Source organism: Apodemus sylvaticus, chromosome 6 (assembly GCF_947179515.1).
Source record: "Apodemus sylvaticus chromosome 6, mApoSyl1.1, whole genome shotgun sequence".
Classification (NCBI taxonomy): domain Eukaryota; kingdom Metazoa; phylum Chordata; class Mammalia; order Rodentia; family Muridae; genus Apodemus; species Apodemus sylvaticus.
In genome coordinates, this window is record NC_067477.1 from 127,635,897 (window position 1) to 127,647,508 (window position 11,612).

The following is an 11,612-nucleotide window of genomic DNA, read 5'->3' on the forward strand; positions in this document are numbered from 1 at the left end:
ATTGTTGTACATGGAAAAAAACACTACAGACAACATCATCAAATGGGTGTGGCTGAGTTCCAGTAAAACTACAACACAGAAGATGGACCCACGGTTTGGAGTTTGCTTATGATGTACACCCTGTAGACAGCATGTTCCTTATATTTCTGGCACCCCCAGAATATAAGTCATAGCCACACAACTTCAAGAAAGTTTTCACATGGAAAAAACATTTTATAGACAAAAAAAAAAAAATGGTGTTGGGAATTGGTTCTAATGCTTTGTCTTATTTCGGCTCCCAAAAGCCATACTGAGGGTCCCTACCCCCAGCTGGCTATGATCGATAACAAAGAATTACTGTACAGCCAATGGCTGGGCAGGGAGACTTTTAGATTGCGTGGACAAGGGACTGAGGGAGAGAGGAAGAAGACAGAGAAGGAAAGAGATGAAACTTAAAGGCCCACCACCATGTAAGAATCCAGGAAAGTGTCCTTAGGAGTCACTTCCCCTATTGGATCTGGGGTATATTTTCAAAATATAGATTTTGAAAGATGTTAACTGAGGAATAACAGAGGGGAGTATGTGCTAGCCTCAGAGAGGTTTAGAAGTGCCCAGTCATTGAGCTAATCAAGGCATATCAAATTGTGTGTGTGTGTGTGTGTGTGTGTGTGTGTGTGTGTTTGTGTGTGTGTGTGTGTGTGTTGACCTGCCGGAAGCCAAAGCAGTCTAACTAATTCACCGCTAAAAGATGGTAGTGACTTTTCAATGGTTTTAAAAAATGACTTTTAGACCTACAAGTAATCAATTTCCTATATTCAACTTACTGTGCAAAGACTGATTATTTGATCCCCCAATGGATCAAGCAGGGGAATAAGTTCCTCACGAGTTCCCCTACAAGTTCTGTCCACAGACAGAAGCAAAGAGAAAAGGAGTCACTGAGGAAATAGATAAAGTCAACATAAGATTCTATGTGTCAATACAGCCCAGGCCAGCACAGACAAAAACAGGTTCTTAATCTTTCAGTCAGCCTGGATACCGTAACAGCATATTTCAGATGATTGGCTTAAATAACAGAAGCATCTTTTCTCAGTTTCTGTCTTAATCAGTCCAGGCTTTTGTGACAAAGACTCACTCTGGGTCATTTATAAACATCACATACCTATTGCTGGCAGTTCCCAAGTCTGAGAGTACACGATCAAGGTACCTGTGGATTTAGTATCTAATGAGGGCCTGCTCCTCACAGTGATGCTGTCTATGTATCTTTACACCATGAAAGGCTGGACCACCTCTCTCCAAATTCTTTTATAAGGATGCTAATCCTGTGCGTAAGGATTAGACCATCATTGTCGGGGCTCAAATCTGAACCATCCCAAACACAAGCTCATGTTTTGAATACTTGTTCCCCAGCTTGTTTTACTAATTTGGGGAGCTGCAAAGCCTTTAGAAGATGTCACCTAAATACAGACAATAGGCCACTAGGAGTCTAGGCCTTTGAAGGCTATAGTCCACTCTGAAGTTTCCACTATAGTATGTGGTGCTTCCTGATCCACCATGATGCAGTCTTCACCATACACTCCACTGCCAAGGACTGAGCTGCCCCTGCATGCCATCCCAGCCATTACATCTCTGAACTGTAAGCCAAACCAAACCTTTCCTCCCTTAATTTATTTCTTGCTGGTACTCTGGTCTCAGATATTATCAGAGCAATGACTACAATGAGCTGATCGTCTCCTCATGGCTTGGCCATTTAGTAGTAATTAGCATTTAATTGGTGATTAGCATTCCTGGGGATGCGAGTGATGGAACAGATCTGGAAAGGAGTGGGTCCGAGATTGGGCGTCAGCACAGGCAGCACGTGGTGAGGCCTTCCTGCTGCCTGACCGCACTTCCTTCTCACCGGCTACACACACGTGACTTTTTCCTCTCTTCTCAGAAGGACACTAACCCCATGATACAGCCTTATCCTACAAGGCCTCACCTGGCACTAACCACCCCTCAAAGGCCCCATCCCCGAACATCCCCACACTGGGCCTTAGTGGTTCAACATATGGATATGGGAGGTACAGAAACATTCCGTTATTGGCATTTAGACTTTTCAGTCAAGCTCATCTTAACCTAAGATGTTATTAGTCTAATGTTTTTGGTGGGGAGGCGTTGTTTGTGGTTGTGGTGGTTTTGGTTTGGCTTGGTTGCTTGTTTGTTTGCTGTATGACATTCTCTCGGGTTTGCTCTGCCAGCTGGATATTGTAACAGTGTACATGGGAGCGATTCTCCAGATGGCCGAGTCAGAGCTTCGCACGAAACAGTGATAAAGCTTGCAAATCCGGACAGAGTGCTCATCCCTCACAGTCATATATTCTCACAGCAGCTATGGGACCAAGAACCACCCCGGCGGCCAGAACCCACACCGATTTCCTATCTCTGTAATCCCATCCGCCCTTCCTCATTGTTAGTTACCCAAGCGAGACTACAGAGCTGTCCTTCTCTCCAGCCACCAAGAATTGCTGCCAGAGTTTGACTCTTATGTACCCCTACCCCCCAAATCCTGTGTTAACAACTTGGTGGTCGAGAGGAACTACTGGGAAATGGTGAAGTCCTTGGGAAGTAAGAAGGTCCTTGGTCCATTAAGGGTGTGCCCTTAAGGAGACTGGCACCTAGAAACCTTCTTTTCTCTCTTCTGCTCCCTGGCTTATGCTGTAACCAAGTCCCATGCCACAAACCCTGACCTCAAAACTGTGACTAGGAACTTGTGCATTTTTCACATGGTGAGTATTTCAGGTATTTTTTGTAGTCATATCATAATACCTACCAACACAGTTTCCCAAAGGGGGTCTACACAAGAGTACTTTCAGTGACAGATGTTGACATCATTTGAATGTGAACTGTTCCCCAGATGCACACGAGTTTGCATGCATGGCCTGTAGCTGGTAGCGATGTTTGGAGTGTTGTCGAATCTTGGAGACGCAGGGCATGGGGAATGGGCATGGCATAGGGCGCTGATGGTGGGCCTCAGGGGCCATGGCATAGCCATTCTTCCAGTTCATCCCTGCTTCCTGTCTCTGCCAAGGTGTGAGCACCTGTAAACTCTTCCCATCCCAAGGCAAGCCCTGCCCCCATGCCATCCTTGCCATAACAGACTATTCCTGAAATAGTGAGAGGAAATACAGTTGCCTCCCTTCCAGTTTCTGCTGTCAGATATTTTTGTCACAGTTGCAACAATAGTAACTAACAGAGACAGGGAGGAGGCTGAGGCAATCAGAGTCCAGGCCTTAGGGCATCCCCAGGTCCGGAGGTCAGCATTGCAGAACCGAGAATGGGTTGCCCTCAAGCCCAGCCCTCTAACAATGACATCGTCTTCTCTTATTCTTTAGTGGTTAGGAAGCGAGCCTTTCTGTGTCCATCCTGGCCCGGGAAGGTCTGGTTAGAAGAATAGTTCCTGTCTTCCATGGCTTCTGAGACTCAGTGCAGGACACTTAGAGCTGACTGTGTGGCTGGTTCACTCATTTATTTTCAACATTACCTGGTACCATGGCCATCTTTCCAGGGTGGTCTTGATTCCAAGGTAGTCGTGTCCCATGACTTGAACTGTTTTGGGGGACACAAGTAGATTCTGAAGTCTTAAGTCAGTTATTAAAGTAACACAACCTGGCTTGCAACCTATCAGTGTGGAGAAATGGCCCCAGGAAACATCCTTTTGAAGCTTTAAAAGGAATTATTCAACCACCTAATTCCCTGTGAGGCAGGCTAGGTGCTGCCAAACATTCATTGAAAAAAAAATGCTAAACCCATCTAGCACAGCCAACAGCTTCGCAGTCTAAGTTGGACACCCTGCTCTGGAAGAAGGATTTCTCTCTGTGACTCCTCAAATGCACAAAGCACTAAAAACCTCTCTTTAGGGACTTTTCCCTTCTTGAGGAGGATGCTGATGACTGTGTGTGTGCATGGGTGTGTGGGCGTGTACACACTCACTTTAACCTTCTCCAGTACCAGCTGTCAACAGCAACCCAAGTACCGGTTTCTCCCCATCTCAAAATGACTTTTTTGGCTCCTCGGAGCAGCAGCTGATGTATTTCACAGAATCATCTCTGTCCTCCCTGGCTCATCCTGCTCTGAAATCTACATTTCCTGACTCACCCTCCCTGGCCTCTCCCACCCACCCTCTCTGCTCCTGTCACGAAAAGTTACTCAACACCCAGAGAGAGCTCACTCACCAGAGCAGCCAGTAGAGTGCTCCAAGGGCTGACTCTGCACAGCCACCATGGGGCAAAGAAGAACTGAAGTTCCAAGAATTCGTGTCCAGCCTAGGGTAGCTTCCGCCCCAACCCCATCCAACACTGCTCTGTGCCCACTACTTACCATTTATCTTCTTGGCCAAACTTAGGAGTTGGGTAGAGGGGACTCCACACCATAGTCTGTCTGAACATCAGAATGCTCCATCTGTCCTGTCTGCTTAGCACACAGCTTTCGATCTCCCAGATCAGCTCTTTTATAATTCCTCAGATTTCTCTCTAATATTGAGACATCCCTTTGATGTCTCAGTTTATATGGTATGAAGAAACGGACTTTGCTTAAAGCAGTCTGAATTTACTTGGCTAGCCAACTCATCTTTACCTGTGTAAAAAACAGTGATACCATTTTTCTTAGGGTTTCTATTGCTACAATGAAACACCATGGCCAAACTTCAAGTTGGGTAGGAAAGGGTTTATTTGACTTACACTTCCAGATCATAATTCACCACTGAAAGTCAAGACAGGAACTCAAGCAGGGCTGAATCTGGAGGCAGAAGTCTATGCGGAGAACAGGGAGGGTGTTGTTTACTGGCTTGCTTCCTGTGGCTTGATCAGCCTACTTTCTTATAGAACCCAGGACAACCAGCCCAGGGATGGCACCACCCACAATGGGTCTGGCCTTCCTCATTGATCACTAAGTGAGAAAATGCCTTACAGCTGGATCTCAGGAGGCATGTCCTCACCTGAGGCTCCTTCCTCTCTGGTGACTCCAGCTTCTGTCAAGTTGACACAAAACCAACCAGCATGCCATCTCAATGCCCACATTTCCCTGAAACTGGGGTGAGGTGGAAGGACTGAAATGCAAGACAAATCCTTAACACGAGTGGTATCCATTACTGGAGCTCAGTACATGTTAACAGCTCCACACTTGGGCCCACCAGGGCTGACAAGAATGCTTTCCAACCCTGGATGCACAGCGCTGCCCCTGGGGATGCTTACCAAGTGCTTGTAACTGGAAGCCTGAGCTCTCCCCTCCTCGCTATGGGGGGTACCCAGCCTCCACTAGTTACTGTTTGATAATTAAGAGCACATTGTTTTTCTTCCCCCTTTCCTTCTCTGCCTCCCCTTTCCATGAATTTTTAGGATCATTTATTACCCAGAAGTAGACTAGCCTATCCATCTTCCCAAAGTGTAGCCTTCTTCTGTCCCTGACCTTTCTATACACTGTCATTTTACATAGCTTTTCTGTCCAGAAGTAAGTAGTCCTTTTGAAAAGAATTATTTATTTTATGTATGTACACTCTCGCTGTCTTCAGACACTCCAGAAGATGGCATCGGATCCCATTGCAGATGGTTGTGAGCCACCATGTAGTTGCTGAGAATTGAACTTAAGACCCCTGGAAGAGCAGTCAATGCTCTTACCCACTGAACCATCTCTCCAGCCCACAAACAGTCTTAAATGTGTGCATCTAAGAGTGTGACTGCTTGGTAGCTGCATATACTAGCTTTGCTAAACCGAGAATACCTTCCTAATAGTGGCTAAATCTCAGAAGAACCACCCTGAGCTTTCACCTCCTAGAAAGCAACCTCCAACCTCAGGATCCTGGACAATTCAGCAGACAGGAACACACAGTAGGTCTCTTCTTCCGCTCACTGTTGTGGCCTTCCCACCCAAGTACTGAACATTAGCTCAGCAGTACTGAGCTCCAGTGTTTTGGGGAAAAAATTGCAGCAAGAATTAGAATCCAGGCTTCATGCCTTTGGCCACTGAGGCTTAGGGCTTAGTCTCTGACAGAGCCATGAGAGAGTGCTGAGGGCGGTTTCCTGATTTCCCTTGTGGGGCCAGCTAGAGTCTCCTGAGAAAAGAGTGAGTATCCCCAGAAGGTCTCAAGGTTGCTAATATATACCACACAGGGAGGTGCAGGCCCCCAAAGACCCCTCCTCAGGGCAGGGTGGCACAGCTTCACCGTGTCTCGGGAAAAGAGGCCACCCGGGCTTGGTAACTGTAGAACAGCTCTTGTTCTCTCGGGGACAATGCATCACCACCCCCAATTTACCTCACTCCTCCAAGTTTGCTCTTTGCCTCTAGGCGACCACATGCACCTCTGCAGCGTGCCAACTACTTCTGCTTACTCCACACCAAAAGGTTTTCCAAGACTAGAGCTTTCAAAATTTCTAACCCAGACAGTTCATGTGCCAACTGGGATGTGACAGTCATCCCATCATTCACAAGGGGCTACTCCTTGTCTCCACCCCAAAAAGAAAGAGACAGCCCATCTCTTCTCAGCTGAAGACCAGAAGACAGAATGAGAATTTGTTTGGGACTGACATGTCAGGCAGCGATTAATGTGGATTTAAGAGTCTTGCTGTGATGCTGAATAACTGTCCAGCACATACACCCAAGAAAAGCGCATGCAAAGCTGGAGAGGCGGAGCACACACAGAAAAAATACACAGCTGTGAACAATTTGCTCATTCAAAAGAGCCCTGGTCTCCTGGCAGAAAAGCCTGGCTCTGCTTCCCTATTTCAGAGGGCCACATAGAAGTTGGTGTGGATTTGGACCTGCTCCAGCCTATCTTCCAAGAGTACCAGGAACCAGAGAAAGCCTCACATCAGCACCACCAGTTCAAGCAGAGGCCCACTCACAACTACGCTCATAGGTATTCAAGTGAAGGTGCGTTCACAGCCACTCTCATCAGTACTAGTTTTGCACCAATCCTGTGCGTGGAGCCTGTGCACTTTCCCAGTTGGGATTAAGAACACAGATTTGCTGAGTGTTTCCACTGAAGAAATCCCTCTGTTTTCTTATTATACTGCTTCAAATGTCTCTCTTGCCCTTCCCAGGACTCCAAGTAAATCCAGTTTGAATACTGAGTGTGACTGATCTCACACTCAGTGTGAGCGTCTAATCTCCCAGAGTGATTTTTATCAGAAGAAGACAATTACAGACAGACTCAGCCCACCAATCTCATAGGCCATCAATAATATTCACACTTTCAGCCGATCCTTTATCTATTACCAGCCTCCACCTTGGCTAAAGCAGGCCAGCAGAGTGGGTGCATAATAAAAAATTATACAATTTGTCTCCCCAGGCTTACAGCCTAACCGCATTCCTGGCGAGAAAGTCCACATCAAAGAACATTAGCAAGCTGTCACTCTTCCTAAGCAAACCTAAAGGTCTTCACTCTTGCTCTTTCTGCCTGATGCCTTCCTTCCTGCCCTCCATCTGCTCTCCACTCCACCATGATGCCCTCCAAGGCCTTTCCTTGTTGCCTTAACCAAAGTGGCTCGTGTTCAACCCTAGGCTCCGCTCACCTGCAGTGAGTTGAACTCTCCACCCTTCAACTTCATGTCTACTTGAGCCTCCAAAGGTGACCTCACTTGGAAAAAGTATCTTTACAGATATAATTAAAAGGATATAGATGAAAAATTAAATCACTTCATATGGGGGAACCCAAATCGAGTAAGAGTGTCCTTAAAACCATCCCTCACATGGCTACTATGGGTTGACTGTATCCACTATCCACTCCTGGCAAACTGATCTTTTACCGTCGGAACATTTGGATTCCATTGGTCTCTGTGCATCCCTCCATGTGCTGTTGTTCGCCTTGGGAACATAGGATGCTCTTCCTCCTTCTACCTAAGCCTGTCCAAATGTTGCTGATGCTTCAAAGTACTATCTGAAATTCAGAAGTTTTCTTGATGCAGCCTTATAGCTTCAGGAAGCCTTCAGCCCTATTCAAACACAACCTCCTGTTGTTCTGGTGTGTCCTGGTATGTCCTGTGAGCTGGTGGCAGGGGGTGTCCCCATCAGATTGTGTGTGCTTGGAGACTAGAATGTCAAAGCCAGATTTGTAAATCATTCGTGTGTTTGAAATCTGTTGCTTTTGCATGGTTTTATTTTGTTTTGTTTCGTTTTGTGACTTATCCTTCCAGAACTTTGAGCAATATATGGAATAAATGATGTTAGAATGGGTCATAAATAGCCTGTGTGGCATAAAGAGATGAACAGAATGCTTCTTCTATCCTGAGGACAGTTTCCCCATCCACAACTACTGGTGATGCAAGCTCTGTGTGACCTCCTGGCTCTCAGTTCCAAATGGACTTGTAGGGAAGCGGGAAAACAGGTATGTTTTCTGAGGCTTCTGAGTTCTTTTGTTTGAGGTGACTTAGGGGATGCTTATGAGATTATCAGACATAAACTGGGACATTTGGAGAGCCCATATTTGGAGGTGAGAAGAGTGAGGAACACCCTAGCTTCGGGATCATTGTAGCTCCCCTTTTCACCTCAAGAATTTCTTTCTGGTAGATTGCCTGGAGTCACACTGAGACTGAACCATACAGCACTGGATGCATCCACGGTGTGCATACACACAGCCACACACAGCCACACACAGTCACACACAGCCACACACAGCCACACACAGCCACACACAGCCACACACAGCCACACACAGCCACACACAACCACACACAGCCACACACAGCCACACACAGCCACACACAGCCACACACAGCCACACACAGCCACACACAGCCACACACAGCCACACACAGCCCTGGATCCCTGGTAAGGGACCATTTGCAGCAGCGTCATGCTGCCCGGCTGAAAGCTTACAGGTTTTGCTTCAGAAACACGACTGAGTGTTCTTGGAACTCAGGCTAAGCCATTTAGTGTTGATTCCAGAAAGAAATATGTCCATCCCCCTCAGTGTCTCCCACTTCTCTCTCTGCCCTTAGAAGTTACCTTCTCTGATAACCTGTTCTCTTTCTCTCCTTTCTCCTCTCTGTCTCTGTATCTCTCTTTCTTTCATTCTTTCTCTTCCTCCCTCCTCAGCCTCCCTCTACCCCATCTCAAGTTCATCCCTACCCCCATCCCACCATGGTAACAAGTACTTTGCATGTAACAGGAAGCCATAGGAAAATGGACCTCAAAAAAAAAAAAAAAAAAAAAAAGGAAAATGGACCTCTTTTCTGCAGTTTCTCCCAGTGAAATTCTCCTCGTTTGAAATAACTCAATGCTCAAACCTCCCAAGGAATTGTAAAACCAGGACGTTGTCTCCATTCATCAGAAGGTGCTTGAAATTAAACTGAGAAATGTCTTCATTGTCTTAGGAACCAGCCATGGAGAAAAATGTGACCTGTACTAGGTATATACACAGTTCTCTGGAGTTATTCCTTCTAGGGCAGAAAGCCAAACGCCTCATAGCTAGGTCCTTCCCCACCAATTTTACTTCCAAACAGTAGCTCGCTATAACATACTTAATTTTATTTTCTGTAGCACTCCTTCAACCTTGTGTATTGGCACAAGCTAAGTATTAGCATGCCAAGAGAAAAGGTCTCTCAAAATCTGACCATTTATGGACACAATAGTTGGTAGAGAAAACCTTTCAAGTTCTGTCTTGTAAATTAAGAGAATTCTCTGTATGGGCTCTTGTTGAATTATCACTGACACCACTGCACAGTACAGTCACATGACTAAATTCCTTCCAGATCTAGCTACATAATTCACTCTTTGCCATACAGTCCCCTATTCTTGACCGTGACTTTTCCTACTAACTATGGGATTCTGATTGTATATAAAAAGAAACCAGTTGTTCACTATTCACAGCAATGTGAGGAACAAAGTTTGGAAAGACTGCAGAGTTAGCATCAGTGGCAGCATACAAAAATGTTGTGTGTCTTGGAAAAGTCTCAGGTCTGCATTTCTGTTTCCTTATTTGTCACTTATTCAGTAGGGTCAAAATTTGCAATCATTTTTAGTTTTTTCTAAGGTCCCTTTTAGGTACCTCAGTAACAGACAAATGACTGACTGGCTAGACAGACAGACAGATGACATAGATAGATGATAGATACATGCATAGATAGATAGATAGATAGATAGATAGATAGATAGATAGATAGATAAAGAGATGACATAGATACATACAGATACATAGATATATGAATAGATACATGTATACATAGATACATAGATAGCTAGATACATAGATACATACACACATTGTTACAAAGATAGATAGATAGATAGATAGATAGAGATAATACATAGATGCATACATAATACATATGTGTATATATACATACATAAGTGATTGTAGATAATCTGGACTTAATATACCTGTTGTATAAAAATTGTGGTCACCCCTGGGAGGTTGGCTTGATTGGTAAAGTGCTTGCTTCATCGATAAGAGGATGTGAGGTTAATCCACAGCATCCACGTAGAGTCAGGCATAGTGACTCCAGCACTGGAGAGGCAAAGACCGAAGGATCTCTGGGCTCCCTGGAACTAGTCTAGCTTAGTTGGTGAGCTTCAGGCCAATGAGCGACCCTGTCTCAGAGGAGGAAGACAGCATCCCAGAGGAGGACATGAGCTGAGGTTGCTGTCTGGCAGCCACACACATCATGCACTGATACACACACACACTACACACACACACACACACACAGAAAGAGAGAGAGAGAGAGAGCCTATACATGCATATATACATGTTTTAAATGCTACTTTGTCTTGTCCAGGGGCCAGGTATAGAGTTCAGTGATAAACTGATTGCTGAGATGCATGAGGCCTGGAGTGTTAGCCACCACCACCACCCCTGCACCAAGCAGATGCTTTGGTTCAGAGGTAAGCACTCTAAAGAGCTGTAGTGCTGTTCTAACAATTACTAGTTCCTTTGAGGATCTTTGTGTGCATTAGAATGATTTGGGTTGTGCGCTAAAATGTAATGAGTTAGTTGAGAACCCCCATGTCCTTACTTCCTCAAGCTACCTGCTTTCTCGGCCACTTACAGTCTTAAAGTGCTCTTAAGATAGCGATGAAGAAATTCAAGAGTTATTTAAACTCACTGCTGACTGAACCTTGGACCTTAGCTCTAGCCCCAGTGATCTGAGCAGCACGTGTAAACAGACAGGACGTCTATGGATCAGAAACCCGAGCATCCCAAGCCCAAAGCAGCAGAGTAGTCACTTTGCCTCTGACAGCCACACACATCACACACACACACACACACACACACACTCAGAGCAAACCCACTCACCCAGGGACCTAACGCCTTAGCAGCTCAAATGTAAAGGGAAATGAGATCCTCATGTGAAAGATCTGTATGACAAGAACTTCAAGACTCTGAAGAAGGAAATGGAAGAAGACCTCAAAAAATGGGAAAACCTCCCACGCTCATGGATCGGTAGAATCAATATAGTTAAAATGGCCATTTTGCCTAAAGCACTATACAGATTCAATGCAATACCCATCAAAATCCCAACTCAATTCTTCACAGAGTTAGAAAGAGCAATTATCAAATTCATCTGGAACAACAAAAAACCCAGGATAGCTAAAACTATTCTCAGCAACAAAAGAAAATCTGGGGGAATCAGTATCCCTGACCTCAAGCAATACTACAGAGC